The sequence below is a fragment of the Mustela nivalis genome (assembly GCF_964662115.1).
Source record: "Mustela nivalis genome assembly, chromosome: 7".
NCBI classification, from domain to species: Eukaryota; Metazoa; Chordata; class Mammalia; order Carnivora; family Mustelidae; genus Mustela; species Mustela nivalis.
In genome coordinates, this window is record NC_139026.1 from 122,184,488 (window position 1) to 122,201,987 (window position 17,500).

Genomic DNA, 17,500 nt, shown 5'->3' on the forward strand with positions numbered 1-17,500 from the left:
GGAGAAGATATTTGCAAATGACATATCCAGTAAATGGTTAGTATCCAAATATGTTTTTTAAAAAAACTGACAAAAATCAAACACCTCAAAAACAGTCCAGTTAAAAAATGGGCAGGAGACATGAACAGACATTTCTCCAAAAATGACATCCAGATGGCCAACAGACAAATGAAAAAATTCCCAACATCATTCATCATCAGGGAAATACAAATCAAAACCATGATATCACCCCACAGCTGTCAGAATGGCTAAAGTCAACAACACAAGAAACAGCAGGTGTTGGCAAGGATGTGGAGAAAAAGGAACCCTCTTTCACTGTTGGTGTGAATGAAAACTGGTGGTGTAGCACTATGGAAAACAGTATGAAGGTTCCTCAAAATGTTAAAAATAGAACTACCTTATGATTCAGCAATCATACTACTCATACTGAAAGCATACCAAAACACTAATTCAAAGGAATACCTGAACCCCTATGTTTATAGCAACATTATTTATAATAGTGGAGATATGGAAGCAGCCTAAGTGTCCATCAGTTGATGAATGGCTAAAGAGGATGTGAGATGGATATATACATACATCTATGTATGAGTAATATTGAATATTATTCAGCCACCAAAAGGAACGAAATCTTGCCATTTACAACAACATGGAGCTACAGAATATTATGCTAAGTGAAAGAAATCATTCAGGGAAGAACAAATACCATATGATTTCACTGATGTGGAGTTTAAGAAATGAGCAAAGGGAAGAAAAAGATTCAAACTAATACATTCTTAACTAGAGAACAAACTGATGGTTACCAGAAGGGAGGTTGGGGATGGGAAGGAAATTGTTAAACAGGCGATGTGGATTAAAAAGTGTACTTGTTGGGAAGGAGCTGGTGATGTATGCAATTGGTAAAGCACTCTATGTACACCTGAAACTAACAAAATAAAAGCTTAAGAGAATATTAAAATGGGTAGGTTAAAGAGACCTCTGTGACCTCATCAAGCATAATAACATTCCCATTCTAGAGGTCCCAGGAGGAGAAGAGTGAGACAAAGGAGCAGAAAACCTATCTGAATAACTAATAGCTACCAACTTCCCTAATCTGGGGGAGGAAACAGAAATCCAGGTCCAGGAAACACAGACCACTCCTAATAAGATGAATTCAGTGAGGTCCACACCAAAACATATAATAATTCAAATAACTAAGATTAAATGTAAAGACAAAAACTTAAAAGCAATAAAAGAAAAATAGTTACATATAAGGGAAACTCCCTGAGGCTATCATGTGATTTATTAGCAGAAACTTTGCAGGCCAGAAGAGAGTGGCACAACATTTTCAAAGTGCTGAAAGCAAAATACCTACAGCAAAGAATACTCTACCTGACAGGTTTATTTGATTGGAGAAGAAAAGGCCATAACTAGAAGAAAGTTACAGAAGGAAAAAAATTGACAGGTAAAAGCAAACATATAGAAAAAGTAATAGATTTATTACTTATAAAGGTAGTATAGAGGTGAACACACAAAACTAGTATAATTACATCTATAAAATCTAGTTAGAAGATACTCAAAGTAAAAATATATAACGTGTGACATATGCATAAAATGTGGAGACAGCACTAAAAATTGGTTCTTTTAGAATAGGTTCAAACTTAAGTGACCAGCCACTAAACATAGACTGCTATATACATAAGATGTTATACATAAACCAGAGGGTAACCAAAAACCTGTAACAGATACAAAAATAAATAAATAAGTAAATACATAAGAGAAAGGAAACATGGGAGCCAACCATAACTGTAAAGTAAACCATCAACCCACAAAACAGGAGAGCAAAAGAGAAAAACAGATTTACAAAACATCCAGATAACAATGAATAAAATGGCAACCAGTATATACTTATCAATAATTACTTTAAACATAAATGGACTCAAGACATACAGACCAAAAGGATTAAAAAAACAAGACCCATCTGTATGCTGCTTATGTGAAACTCACCTTACACCTAAAGACACAGACTGCAAGTGAAGGATGAGCAAAGAGCTGCTGGTTGTGCACAAGGTTCTCCGAGTTCACTCCCAAGTGCATCTGCAATTCAAAATGTCACTTTCATCCCCCCAAACTATGCCCTCCAACCCCAGTAACCTCAGAGCCTTCCTTGACATGGACATTAGAGGTGAATAAGTTGGTTGAATTGTCTCAGAATTGTTTGCAGATATGTACCCAAAACTGCAGAAAACTTTCACACATTGCATACAAGAGCAAAAGGCATTGGACCCACCACCGGGAAAACTGTCCATTTCCTAGGATGCCCTTAGTATCAAATTACTAAGAAATTTATGATTCAGGGCAAAGACTTCTCAAATCAAATTGAGACAGGTGGAGAAAGTATTTATGGTGCTAAATTCGAAGATGAAAATTTCTATTAGTGTGATTGGGAAGGTTTTTCAAACATGGCAGATGCAAGCTGCAGTATATAAGTGGTTCTCAGTTCTTCATCACAACTATCCTGACTCCTCACTTGGATAGGAAATATGTGGTATTTGGCCAAGTAATTAAAGGAATGGGTGTGGCAAGGATACTAGAAAATGTAGAAGTGAAAGGTGAAAAACCTGCAAAAGTAAATAACAGAAGACAAAAAATATTGGGAATACTTTTTTCAAATCTCAGAACTGGGAGATGGTTATTTAAAAAATACACAAAATTCCACCCCCACCAGTTATCTCTCTGCCTGCTTGCTATCTCTCTCTCTCTGTCAAATAAATAAATAAAATCTTTGGGGTGCCTGGGTGGATCAGTGGGTTAAAGCCTCTGCCTTTGGCTCAGGTCATGATCCCAGGGTCCTGGGATTGAGCCCTCTATCAGGCTTTCTGCTCAGCAGGGAGCCTGTTTCCTCCACCCCCCCTGCCTGCCTCTCTGCCTACTTGTAATCTCTTTCAAATAAATAAATAAAATCTTTAAAAAAATACACAAAAGTTTTAAGATATGTGGAGGATTCAAAGACTGTTATTGAGCCAGCGGATAGATCAAAGTGGTAACCTATAGCTTTAAGCGGCACGCTGAATATTGGTGCTTGTAAACTGAACATGTCAAATTGGCAAGGAGCCATCAACATTTATTTGGAGGCACTTGAAGTAGACCCATTCAATACCAAAACACTGTACCGTAGAGCTCAAGGATGGCAAGGATTAAAAGAATATGATCAAGCATTGGCTGATCTTAAGAAAGCTCAGGAGATAGCACTGGAAGATAAAGCTATTGAGGCAGAACTGTTGAAAGTCAAACAAAAGATAAAAGCAAAGAAAGAGAAAGAGAAGACAGTATATGCAAAAATGTTTGTCTAACAAATTCAGTTTTATTTAGATATGCACTGATTCTTGTACAAAGGCAATAAGAAAATTTAAATGTTTTTGCCTGTTATATATGATCTCAGAAAATCTGAAAAGACTAATTACTAGTAACAAAATTCAATGGGTAATCAAAAAATTCCAGACCAGAAGGCTTCACATGTGAATTCTATCAACATTTAAAGGATAGTTAATACCTATCTTTCTCAAACTGTTCCAAAAAGTATAAGTAACAGAAACGCTGTTCCACAAGTCCAGCATTCCACAAGGCCAGCATTACCCTGATATAATCTGTAAGGCCAGCATTACCCTGATACCAAAACAAAACAAAGACATTCCAAAAAAAGCATAATTAGACCAATATCCCTAATGAACATAGATGTAAAAATCCTCAACAAAATATTAGCAAACCACATTCAATAATATATTAAAAGTTCCATTCACAATAATCAAGTGAGATTTATTCCCAGGATGTAAGGATGGGTCAATAAATCCCAATCAACCAAAGTGATAGACCACATTAACAAAATGTAGGATTAAAAGCATATGATCATTTCAATACACACAGAAAAAGCTTTGGACAAAATTCACTATCTCTTCATAATGAAAACCCTTAATAGGTATAGAAAACACATACCTCAAAAGAATAGAGGCTATATATGACAAACACACAGTTAACATCAAACTGAATGGTGAAAGCTTAAAGCTTTTCCCTAAGACCACAAACAAGGAAAGGATGTCCACTCAACATAGTACTGGAACTTTAGTTCAACATAGTACTGAAAATCCTCACCATTACAGTCAGACAAGAAAAGCAAAAGGTATCCAAATTGGTAAGGAAGAATTGTTTATCTCTGTTTGAGAGGATATGGCACTATAAATAGAAAACCTTAAAATTCCACCAAAAAATGATTAGATCTTATAAATCCATAAAGTTGCAGGATACAAAATCAATACAGGAAATCTGTTGTGTTCTGGTACACTAATAATGCAATAGCAGCAATAGCAGAAAGGGAAATAAAACAATCACATTTACAGCTGCAAAGAAAATAAAATACTTAGAAATAAGTTTAACCAAGTAGGTAGAAGGACCCTTTATTCTGAAAACTATGACAGTGATAAATGAAATCAAAAGTGACACAAATAAATAGATATACTATACTCATGGACTGGAAGAGTATTATTAAAATGCCCATACTACCCAAAGTAATCTACAGGTTCAATAGCAATCCTTATCAAAATACAAATAGTGTTGGAGTTCCTGGGTGGCTCTGTCGGTTAGGCATCCAACTCTTGATTTCTGCTCAGGTCATGATCTCACGGTCAGGGGACTGAGCCCTGAGTCAGGATCTGCACTCAGCATGGAATTTGCTTAAGATTTTCTCTTTCTCTCCCTTTGCTCCCCACCTCAAATAAATAAATCTTTTTAAAGAATACAAGTTGTGTTTTCACAGAACTGGAACCAAAAAAATCCTAAAATTTGGGGGCGCCTGGGTGGCTCAGTGGGTTAAGCCACTGCCTTCGGCTCAGGTCATGATCTCAGGGTCCTGGGATCGAGACCCGCATCGGGCTCTTTGCCCAGCAGGGAGCCTGCTTCTCTCTCTCTCTGCCTGCCTCTCTGTCTACTTGTGATTTCTCTCTGTCAAATAAATAAATAAAATCTTTTAAAAAAAAGAATCCTAAAATTTGTATGGAGAGAAGACCCCAAATGGGCAAAGCAACCTTAAGAAAAAACAAACCTGGGGGTTTCACAGTATTAGATTTCCAGATATACTACAAAGCTATAGTAATCAAAACAGTATGGTACTGGCACAAAAACTGACACAAAAATAGGCACAAAAAATTTGGTACTGGCACAAAAATTGATCAATAGAACAGAGTTGAGAGCATAGAAATAACTTAATTGACCATATATGTGTGGTTTATGACAAAAGAAACAAGAATATACAACTGCGGAAAAACAGTCTCTTTAGTTAATGGTGCTGGGAAAACTGGATAACTACATGCATAAGAAAAACTCTAAATGAATTACAGACCTAAATATGAGACTGGAAGTCTTAAAGCTCCTAAAAAAAATGCAAAGGCAGTAATCTATTGGACCTTGGCAGTTAGTTTTCTGGACCTGTCTCCTCAGCCAAGGGAAACAAAAGCAGAAACAAATTGTGATTACAACAAACAAAAGCTTTTGCTCAGTGAAGGAAACCATGAACAAGATAAAAAGGTGATCTACCAAATGGATGAAAATGTTTGCAAATGATGTTATCTGATAAGGGATTGATATCCAAAATATATCAAGCACTTGTTACAACTCAATACCAAAAAAGCAAATAATCTAAATTAAAAATGGGCAGAGAATTTGAATAAATACAGAGAACTGGTGCTTGCTAAAGTGGAGGAAGTAGAGGGATGGGCAAAATGGGTGGAGGGTTAAAAGCTACAAACTTCCAATTATAAAAGAAGTCAGTCACAGGGATTAAAAGTAGAGGATAGGAAATACAGTCAATAATATCGTAATACACTTATCATGGCATTTCATAATGTATATAATCACTGACACACTATGTTGTATGCAGGAAATATATATCAACTTTACTTCAATTAAAACTTTTTTAAAGTAAAAAAACAAAGCCAACCTATGGAATAGGAGAAAATATTTGGAAATTATTTATCAAATAAGGGGTTAATAACCAAAATATATAAAGAACTCCTACAACTCAATAGCAAAAAACCATTTAATTAAAAAATAGACAGAGGATCTGAATAGATATTTTTCCAAAGAAGATAGCTAACAGGTACACAAAAAGGTGCTCAACATCACTATTCATCAGGGAAATGCAAATCAAAACGACAAGGAGATATCCCCTCAAATCTGTTAGAATGATCACTATCAAAAAGACAAGATAACAGATGTTGGTGAGGATGTGGAGAGAAGGGAACACTTGCGTACTTCTGGTGGGAATATAAATTACTACAACCACCGTGGAAAACACAGAGGTTACTCAAAAAATTAAAAATAGAACTACCATAGGACCCAGGAATTCCCCTTCTGTGTATATAGAGATAAGAAATAAAAACAATCTTAAAGAGGTATCTTCACTCCCATGTTTACTGCACCATTAGTCAAAATAGTCAAGATATGAAAACTACTTAAGTGTCCATCGAAGGATGAATGGATAAATAAGATATGGTATACATACACAATGGATTATTATTCCCACTGTGAGAAAGGAAATCTAGCAATCTGTGACAATACAGATGGACTTTCAAGGCATTACGCTAAGTGAAATAAGTCAGAGAAAGGTGAGTCCTGTATGATATAACTTACATATAGAATATAAAAAAAGCTAAAACATATTCTGAGAAATAGAACAGTAGTTACCAGGGGCTGGGAGGTTGGGAAAATGGGGAGGTGTTGTCAAAAGTTACAAGCTTCCAGTTATTAGATGATAAGTTATAGGAATCTAATGTAAAGATGGTAATTTTAGTTAATGATACTGTATTATATACTTGAAAGTTGCTAAGAGGGTAGATTTTAATGATTTCGCTGCAAAAGAGAAGGGGTTATTATGTGACATGATGAAAGTGTTATCTAATGCTCAGGTGGTAATCATTTTGCAACATATAAAGCAGTCAAATCAACACGCTGTACACCTTGAACTTATATAATATTAGATTCCAATTCTATCTCAATAAAACTGGGCAGCAGGAAGAAAATTGAGAGCAATCCAAAACTCCCCATCAAGAGGGATGGTTCAATAAGTTATAGTAAATCCATACAACGGAAACACCTCTTCCATCTGAAAGAAAAAGACAGCTGTACATAATTGGTACTATAGCAATATCAAGGTTATGTTCTGATTATAAAATCAAGGCCTGGAGCAGTGAGAATCTTGTGATACAAGAGTATGAAAATTTAATAAGGTATCCATATCTGTCTATACCCAAGTATACATATACTGTGTCTGGAAGCAGACAGAAGAAACTGGTAAGGATGGCTGTATCCAGGGATCAAGGGAACAGGAGTGAGGAGATTTTCACTGTGTATGCTTTCATACTTTCAGAATTTTCTCTTTCATGTGAGTATTCCCTTTATTGTAAAAACAAAACAAAACAAAACAAAACCTTCAAATCCCTCTTCCCCTACTTACTCTTCATGTCACCATTAAGACTTAGGTCGCCAAAGTAAGGCTTGAGCTGCAGTTTACTCCTACTTCAAAATCTCCATCGAAACCCACTGTATACACTGCAGTATAGTACAATGGTGAAATGGCCAGCCTCTGAGGTCAGGCTACTTTAGTTTCAGTTCCTCCTCTTCCACTGATGAGTGATGTGACCTTGAGCAAGCTTCTTAAACTCAGGGTGATGGGATCTGTGCTATACCACCCAGATCCTGCTGGCCCTACAGCCCTCCACTGAGTCTCTCCAGAAACTGCCCCTGCCCTCAGACAGCCACCTCACCAGAGGTCGCCGCACCTCATTCCTGGGCACCCACATCCAATGACTGGCTGACACAAGGGAATGAAGAGCAGGACCCGCATCCAAACTTCGAACATGGCTGAAGGGAACTCAGCCTTGGAGCTCCCCATGGGGTAGTTTACGGCCTTTGCTAGACTGCACTGCAGTCCAGCTTCCTCTGCCCAATCCCGCTCTTTCCTCTCCTTCCCACCCCTTCTCCAGAAGCAACCTAAAAAATCTCAACCTAAAAAAATCTCCCAAAAAACCGCAAACAGGGGCACCTGGGCGGCTCAGTGGGTTACGCCTCTGCTTTTGGCCCACATCATGATCTCAGGGTCTGGGATCGAGCCCCACATTGGGCTCTCTGCTCAGCAGGAGCCTGCTTCCCCCCCGCCCCCGTCTACTTGTGATCCCTCTCTCTCTGTCAAATAAATAAATAAAATCTTAAAAAAAAACAAAACAAAAAACAGGAACCCAACCTGCCCTACTTATCTCAGTGGGGATAGTGGTGGCTCACAGAGTTGTTTCAAAGATTTAATGAGTTTTACTTGTAAAGTGCTTAGAACCACACCCCATGCTATGGTTTGAATGTATCCCCTCCAAAATTCCAATACTGAAATCCTAATGCCCAATATGATAGTACTGTGAGGTGGGGCCCTTGGGGATGATTAGGTCTTGGCAGCAGAACCCTCACAGATGGGAGTGATGCTCCTTTGCTCCTCTTATCACATGAGGTTCTGACTAGCAATCTGTGACCCAGAAGAGGCTGCCCACCCAATGGGGCTGTCACCTTGATCTCAGACTTTCAGCCTCCAAAAGGAGAAAGATACATTTCTATTGCAAGTCACCCAGTCTGTGGAATTTCATTATGGCATTTCTGACAGATGAAGACTTCCTGGTCCAGCATAGATGCTCACTAGATGTTAGCCATTACTCTGATATCAAGGTCAATCTTTAAAATCCTTAATTAACCTTTGTGATTGGACTCAGCCAACATCTCCCATCTTACTTTTCATTCTTCTGTTCACACACTTTATGCTCAGAACAACCTGGCTCCTGGTTGTCTTGCTTTTTTCTCATCTCTGGGCCTCTGCCATGTTCCTCCTTCCTCCTAGAGGGCTGGGCTTGCCCAGTTGTGTCTGGAAGTTCTATAACCGTTCCCCAGACCATCTCTATGCTACTTTCCACAGAGCCTCCAACCATACACCACATCTGCACAGCACACACCAAGTATCACACGACACTGGCAAGATACTCACTGCCCTTGTCACATGACAGACCCCTCAAGGCCTGCTTTACCTTTGCCCTTGTAGACTCGTCATGCTGGCCATTTGAATCATACCCTGAAAAATCTGAACCCAGTTAAGCATTTCCAAAACATCTGTCATTTAATAGAAGGCTTTGGTCCCCTGGAGCTGCCACCCTTAGCAAGGGGGAGACCACACATTCAACAGTGCCCTCTTCTGGCCAAAATGAGCCCCTTTGAAGAGAAAGGAAGGTGGGCACAGGTGACGTCACAGGACTTTTTATGTTATATATGACCAGACATTATCTGTATAACTTACTGAGGCTTTCCTATGGCCACATACTAGGGGAAGCACTTTATACCCACTCTTTCATTAAGTCATGCTCTTTCTAGAAGGTACAGCAGATTCTTCAACCAAGAACAGGATCAAAGCGTCTAAGCAAATTCTATTACAACAAGAGTACTGGGTTTTAACATGTTTGTTCAAACTTTAGAAGGACAGAATCCAATATTGTGTTGCAACATAATATCGAAGAGAAGGTTAAGTTCTATTTTATGACATTCTTCAAAAACTACATTTTAAAATAGTCAATAAAAGCAGACAGAGTGGGATGCAATGAGATCTGTCCTCTTGGTAGCACTGCAGTGATCACTGCTAAGACATCAACATTCTCCAAGGGGCCAGGTGTTCCCTACTCTAAAATGTTAGACCACTTTCTAAGAGGAAGACTACTTTGACAATGGCCTGAAGAAACCAAGATGGAATGAAGGGTCACTTGGTACTATGTGGCAGGGGTAGTTAAGACGGGATGGACTGGGGGACTGGAGTTCCTTAGTGAATATGTCATTCCTGATCCCCGCAGCCTCTCTTTGAGCTGGATATGGTTTGAGTCGGAGCAGAAAGACACAGAAGGAATCTTGGTAACTTGTCCAATGTCACCAATCCAAACTGTGACCCAGGACCCATTCCTAGGCAGAAGGTCTTTCTCTGTGTGGAAAGTGGGCTATGGTTGCAAGTGGAGAGACTCTTCGCCCTAAGAATAAGGCTAACCCTACAAAGTTGAGGAGGCCATTATCAACAGCTTCTCAAGAAAGCCACCTGATCCTGCCCATCACCTCTTAAGGCAGCAAGAATTTCTACACAAGAGCTATGCTTTCAAATACATGTGTTTCTTTAAGAAGAAATGGGCTGCTTTCCAAATGAAATTAATTTCTTTATAAATTTGCTTTTAAAACATATATGAAAAGATGTCATTTGTTCATTTAGCTTTGTGGTAGCTTTTGGTAAGCTGAGGTGGGGAAAGAATGAGTCAAGCTGAATTAGGTATTGCCATATCTTCTTTGAAGAAGAACAAAAGAGAAACAAACGATACGATCAGGACCCCAAAACAACAGACTCCTAATCACCAGCACTGACTGGCTCAGGAGGGGAAAGAACTCACCCAGCAGAGTTCTGTGTGGCCCAGCATTAGCCTATGGCAGGGATGTCTTTCTCAGGGAAACTTTACATTACCAGTGGGGTGCCTGCTTCAGAGTAGATGGGGAGCCTACACTCCTATTCTCAGCGAGACCAAAGGTGGGCTAAAGATACCTCTTCTTCATCTTTTCAAAATAACACCTTTGGAACCATAAAAGCAATGCTTGTTTATCACAGAAAAACTTTTTTAAACTATGGGACCAAGAAAGAGAAAATCGTCAGTCATTCTCTTGTACCGAGATAGCCACTGTTAACATTTTAATGTATTTCATCCTAGGACTGTGTCTGTGGGTACAGGTCAATACTTAAACAGAGTTGGGATCATGCCACGTTAGACTGAGAACAAGCCACTTGGATCACGCCATCAGTTCTAATTGTTTCCCTTTGGCATTTTGTCTTAAATAGTTTCAGGACATTCTTCTGCGGGCGGCCATTGAGCATTTCAGTGGGAGCTGGGGGAGGGGGAGTCGGGTGGTTGTGCCCAGCTATCATGAACTACAAGACTGCTCACTAGTTGCTAATTCTCCTCTATCCTTAGGACCACAGGCTGACAGGGAAGGACGCCAGAATGGGCCTCCCTGTGTCTGTGAGGCTGAGTGCTCTTAGTATGGTCTTTGGGGTGGTCGCCTATCTCCCACAACAGGACAAACCTGGACAGTTTCTCACCTGTGCCTCTACCTCAAACCTTTCTATGTGTTCTCCACTTCCCCTAGGACTCTCAGATGCTAGAAGAATGTTTCACAAGAATATGAAAGATAAAGGAATGTGTCCTTGTTACCATCTAGATTGACCACACAGAATCACCACAGAGAATCCATATACCATCAAGTCACTTCTAAATGATTTTTAAATTTCTAAACAGTTTCAGCTCCTGTAAATGCACTCATTCCAACCAGAAGCACTTATTATACCATGCCTGGCAATGTATGGTATAACATTTTCCTGAATTATTCTGTGATATACCAATAAACTCTGTATGTAACTAAACAAAAAGTGCATTAAAAATTACTATTTCATGGCAGGAGACATAGCAAATACTTAGGATTCTTGCCTTCCACAGCTGCTTTCAATTTAAATAACCACCTATAAAGACAAGACAAAGTGTATTTTCTGAAATGTTAAAAATGAGGGAAGGCAAGTCCAAAAGAAACAGCATAGACCGACAGCTTTCCTTTTTAACACTTTGTTCCTGTTCTTAGGATTCAAATAAGAGAATGAAAAAAAGGAGAGGATTAAAATCTCAACCAGGGGGCAGCAAACTACGGTCAGTGGACCAAATCAGGCCCCCTGGCTACTTTTGCAAATAAAGTTTTATTGGAACACAGCCACATTCATTTGTTTACATATTGTCTGTGGCTACTTCTGTGCCACGGTAGCAGAGCTGAGTCATTGCAACATAGCCTGCATGGTCCAAAAAGCCTCAAATATTTATTATCTGGCTCTTTGCAGGAAAATCTCCCAAACCTTAATCTCCAGAGGGGTCCTGGACTAATGGAGATGCAAAGACAACAGCTGACAACTGTATGGGTTTGGAGGGGAAACCGCCTGCAACTGAAGAATGAAGGGAGAGCCAAGGGACAGGAAGAACACCCGATACCCAAGTCCTCCTCCCTCCCCCAAGCTCCTCACTGCTCATACCTCGCGCTTCTCACACCACTCTCAGATCACCAATTTATGATTACTAGTCCGAGCTCTCAGCAATCCCTGTCAAAGATCCTTTTCACGCCATCTACTGGATTGCTGCCAATTACAAACCTCCAAGCAGAAATGAACAGATCAGCTCTCTGCAAAATAATTACCCAACTTTTTCTAAAATGCTTCCTGGGAGACCCTGGAAAGAGAAGTTCTCTAGAACCTACAAAGGTGCACTGCTCAGGAACGTTCACTATCGGTATGGAGATCCAGGGATCAGATGGTCATACAATTTGTCAGTTCTGAATGTTTACATTGTGCTGTGTTTTCTGACCCAGGCAAGGGCAGAAGGAGGGATTCTTTTATTCTCTGTATGATTCAGGAACTCTTGGGGGCGGGGGGAGTTGGGCAGGGGTGGGTAAGCCTCAGCCCAAATTGTCCAAGGTCTCTTTGCCCTTGTCTTTGTTACATTATTCCATCATTTGTTCCTTGTCATTATTTTAAACCCCTGAGAGGCAGAGATGTGTGAGGAAGTGGGCAGCAGGGCCAAATCCATGCAGAATGGTTTCCTGAATGATTCAGCACCAAAAGGCTGGATGAGACCCAGAGCTACTGGGAGAAAAACAACAAAAAAAAAACAAAAAAAAACCTCCCAAGCCATGGAAATGACAACAGGGCAGTTCTTTTGAGGACTCTCTGGAGAAACAACCTGAGACTCCTACAACTGTATTTGACTTGGCGCCTGGTTTTTGGCTCCACCCAAAGTCGAAAGAGTTACCTCCCTGTGCCAGAAGCCCAACAGATGGGAAAGTGGTGTCCCAAACAGGCTGTGGCTGGAAGGGGAGGGAGGGAGGACTGGCAAAATGGGGTGTGGGGAAAGGCAGGGGTCAGGAGAGGGAGCTGGGGCAGGAGCAGACCGGTGCCCCCTCCACCTGATTCTCCCTGCTCCCCCACCTCCCCTCCCCCCACACTGCCCAGGCAAGCAGGAGGTGATTAGTATCCTGGGTAGGAGCGTGGGGATATGAACGCCTCCACCGTGGACTTACTTGGAAGGTGAAATCGGGTAGTATGTAAAACACATTTGACACAGCACCTAGTATACAGTGAACAATAAATGGAGCTTTTACTAGTTATTATTCACCTGCACTTGAGCTTTCCTAATCAAAGTACCGCTCCCTAGCCAGACTGGGCTCCCTCCCATAGCTCTGCCTTTGCACATGTAGTTTTTTGGTTTTGTTTTGTTTTTTTTTTTTTTTGCATGAAAAATCTCCACCAACCCACTCCTCACATTTTTATCCTACTGATAGAATTCTTTGGCTTCTCCAAGTCTCAGTTCAAGAGTCACCTCCTCAGTGAAGCCTTCCCTGACTCCTCCAGACAGAGCCCTGTCACCATTCCCTGATTCCATTATGTTTATCCCATTGTGCTCTCTTGGCAAGCCCAAGTTTCTCCAAAGACCATGAGCCCCTCGAGTACAATTGTTCCAACTTTTGTGTCCAGGACCCCAGCACACAGCATGCACTCAATAAAGGAAGGGAAGTGTGCAGACTGAAACAGAAACAAGTTCAAAGGACTTAAAAGTGAGTAACAGAGAAGCAGAAGCTACCTTTTGAAAGGAGGTACTGAGCTCATCATGATCTTTCTTTTTTTTTTTTAATTTTTATTTTTTATTATTTTTATTTTTTAATTTTTAAAATTTTTTTTAAATTTTTAAATTTTTTATTTATTTTACTTTTTTAAAAATTTTTAAAAATTTTTTATTTTTTTACATCATCATCTTTCTGAAGTCCTGATTCTTAAGAAAGTCGGGTTTGACTACCTGTTCTGGGACGATCAGGAACTGCTGAAATTAATGCATTTCACTTTTCTGATCTCCCCATCCACCCAGCTGGCTGGGTTGTTTGCTATATCCCCATACCAAATCCCACAAAAGTAGCAGAATAAGAAGGAGAATAGACTGTGAGTTTTAAGAAGTAATACTGAGCTACAGGACACCTAGGTTAACCCGTTTTGGAAACTGGCTCCAGGGAGCAGCCATGGCCATGGCTGGGTGGGGATAGGACGGGCACAGGCCCGTAGAGAGCCGGGGCTTAACTCCTCAACTGACCCTAATTAAAACCAGAAACTTCTGTGCTGCCTTAGGTCACTAGCTGCCATCACGAAAGGGTAAATTTATTGGTTCAGTTACAGAGAAGTAAAGTTCTATCTTGAGATAATTTCACTGCAAAGTGTTGCCCCCCCAAGTGAAGACTACAAAGGGCTTCTCAACTCCTGAGATGCTTGCATGGGGACAAAGGGATTTTTTTTTGGTCAAAAAAGTTAAGAAATGCTGCATATGAGGTCTCTCTCTTTGATGTAACACTAACATATTAGCCATGCACGTGAGTCCTACATTAAATACATCTCTTATAACTCTGTTTTACCCCAAATCTTAGACGACTATGGCAGAGCCCAACAACAGACAGCAAGAACAGACTACAAGAGTGTGGACACTTGGATCCTCTTGGCCAGGGAGGCACCCAGAGCTGCCTGCAGGTCCCCTGCAGCCCACAGCATTTCCCCTGGGGAACTGTTGTTCAAGATCAACTACAAAAATCCTTTGATGTGGTTGGAAAATGCCATGAGTCTAGGAGTTCAGTAACTTTTAAAATTAATTTTGAAGACATTTTTATTTCCATTCATACATAAGATGAATGAATTTCCTCATTAAAGCCCCACTGTTCTTTCTCTATAAATGTTACATAATTGCATGCAAGTGGACCTCACGATGGAAACCGAACTTGTCCCATTGTGACATTTCAATCTAGTTGCTAAGTTTCTTGTGGGTGAATCTGCATTCTTCCAGAGAGTTTGGCAAGTATCATTTTCCACTGTCTAGGACATAAAGGAGACTGGAGAGCATTAGATCACAGAGTACAGACTTCAATTCTCAATGCTTTTCCAGACCTACTAAGGGGGAAAAGAGTGACCTCACAGATCCCTGAGTAAGAAGACTGCCAGCAGCTCTCAGCAAATGCTATGCACTCTCCAAGGTGCAGTGGAGACAAGACTCCCAAGTAGGCCCATTATAGACTTGCTGATGCCGGGAATCCCTGGGGAGGGATGAGTGCTGTTCGTGGTCACCGGCATCTCAGGTTTTTGTAAATATCTGACCACTTGCTTTCCGATGTGTATGTGCTCGGCCTCTATGGCATCTCAGACCCTGGGAAGGAAAGCAAAGGGCCTGATAACGCAACCTCCTCCCCCAAACCCAGCTAATGACAGATGTGCTGGCAACTGGGGATAAGGGGCCAAGTCCCTTCCTGCTCCCGCCTGGGGGTGCTGATTCTGAGTGAGATGCACTGAGCTACTTAATCTCCACACCTTGGGTCGCTACTGTGCCCAAGGGAACGGGAGGTCATTAAACAAGTCAAATCTTCCACCTTGCTCTGTGGGCCTCTGAACTTGATCCAGGGTGATCTAAAGACAGTCCCCTCTGATCTCAGTGCTTGCCCCTGAGGATGCTCAGAGTGAGAGGGCTGGGCCATGGCCCCGGCTCCCTACTGAGGAGGGGAACCCAGAGCCAGACTGCTCCACCCCTGCTCTTTCCCCAGTGGCACCAGCGGCCTGGCTCCCCTCTAATCTGATGCTCATTTCACGGACTGTCTTTCAAGGTCTTGGGCTCTGAATACTTGGGAGTCAGTCTTTAAGCTCTTGCATGAAAAGGGCATCTAGGGACCAGGCTCTACTTTTCCTGGCATCATCACTGGCTGAAAACCCCAGAGAGCTCCTGCCTCCCACCCTACTGGGGAATGTGATGGGGATTTACGAGCTCTGAGTGGCTCCTGTTTACTTCTCAGTGACCGGTGACTTGTCTACGTGGCCTCAACCAGGGCCTGACTCAGCCTGAAGTCTGTCCATTTGGGAGAGTTTATCAAACCCAGAAACCGGTTTTTCTGCTACTGAATCAAGACAGGGGGCCCTGGAGCAGTCTCTTCTTCGAGTAGAGAGAGCTGGGGGTGGGATTTGGTGGGCTCTGGCTTCAAACCTGGCTCTGCCATTTGCTGGCTACATTGAGGTTTTCCTTCTTTTGTCAAGTAGACCTACCGATAATATTGGTGAGAATACGCGCAGACATAGTGAGCCTTAAAGCCACAAAATGCCGACTAGTGTTCCTACACATTGTCGGGCTCAATCAGCTCATGTCCCAGAATCAATTCACAGTTAATATTAGGGAAAAATATTGGAAAACCTTTAAAGAACAGATGACAAATAGATACTAAAGCAGTGATGGGTTTCTGCCAACTTTCAAGGCCTGTCCTTTCCGGTGTGGTATCTGGCACAAGTCCTTGCTAGCTTGAAAGTTTCAGCAACATGGTCCAGGATAAATTTACATGTGAAAGGCATGACATTACAGAATTCTGCCCAGAGCACAGTTACAGACTCTGTGACAAATGAAAAGTGGCTAGTAGCTGCAAGGAGAAATTTTAAATATGCCTTCATGAGGATTCCATTAGATAAGAAACCTACGTTATTCTTAGCCACCTTCTTCAACAATTTGCTGTTCCATCTTTCTGGAATGCTGTTCCATGACTCTGCATGGCAAGCTCATCTGCAGCGTTCTGGTTCTTATACCACCTCCTCAGATGTGTTCCCTTACCACCCTGTCTGTCACCTCCCTCATCACTTATCTCAGCGCCCTGCCTAGGCTCCCAACAGCACTATCAAGTCCGCTTATCAGTGGTTAATGGTTTCTTTCCTCCGCGACACCATAAAACGAGGACCTCTCTCATTTTTACCGCTATAGCACTACTGCTTAATACCGTGTCTGGCACACAGTAAGTGCTCCAAAGAGTAACTGTTGGCTGACAACAAGCTATAAAACTATTACATGCTAATTCATTTAAAAACTGGAAGCTACTGAAAAACAGAAACAAAATAAAAAGTCACCCTCGAAGACAACTTTCTTTTTCAGTGCATGATTTTTTCTTAACCTGGCTATAAACTTGCTTTATTTTCAATTTTCAATTTTGCTTGTAAAACTTACATTTAAGAAAATTACAATCTAAGAATGTCATTATTCTATTCCATTAACTTTAATATTTTTTTATAATTTTTTTTATTTCAGAGAGAACGTGTGCATGCACCACCACCCCCACACACAGAGGCATGCATGTGTGCCTGTGGGGGGGGGGCAGAGACAGAGACAATCTTTTTAAAATTAATTAATTAATTTTTAATTTCTTTTCAGCATAACAGATTTCATTGTTTTTGCACCACACTCAGTGCTCCATGCAATATGTGCCCTCTTTAATACCCACCACCTGGCTCCCCCAACCTCCCACCCCCTTCCCTTTCAAAACCCTCAGGTTGTTTTTC

The 17,500-nt window shown here is 41.0% G+C and overlaps 1 protein-coding gene and 1 pseudogene across 2 annotated transcripts in view; one reads left to right on the forward strand and one right to left on the reverse strand.

Moving 5' to 3' along the window:
* CCDC3 (coiled-coil domain containing 3) overlaps positions 1-17,500 on the reverse strand; it is a 123,016-nt gene that overhangs the window by 21,878 nt on the left and 83,638 nt on the right. The gene's annotated exons all lie outside the window — the stretch shown is intronic.
* LOC309868865 (peptidyl-prolyl cis-trans isomerase D pseudogene) lies at positions 2,086-3,329 on the forward strand (annotated as a pseudogene). The gene is made up of 2 exons: positions 2,086-2,667; positions 2,940-3,329. The product of its transcript is annotated as a peptidyl-prolyl cis-trans isomerase D pseudogene (transcript).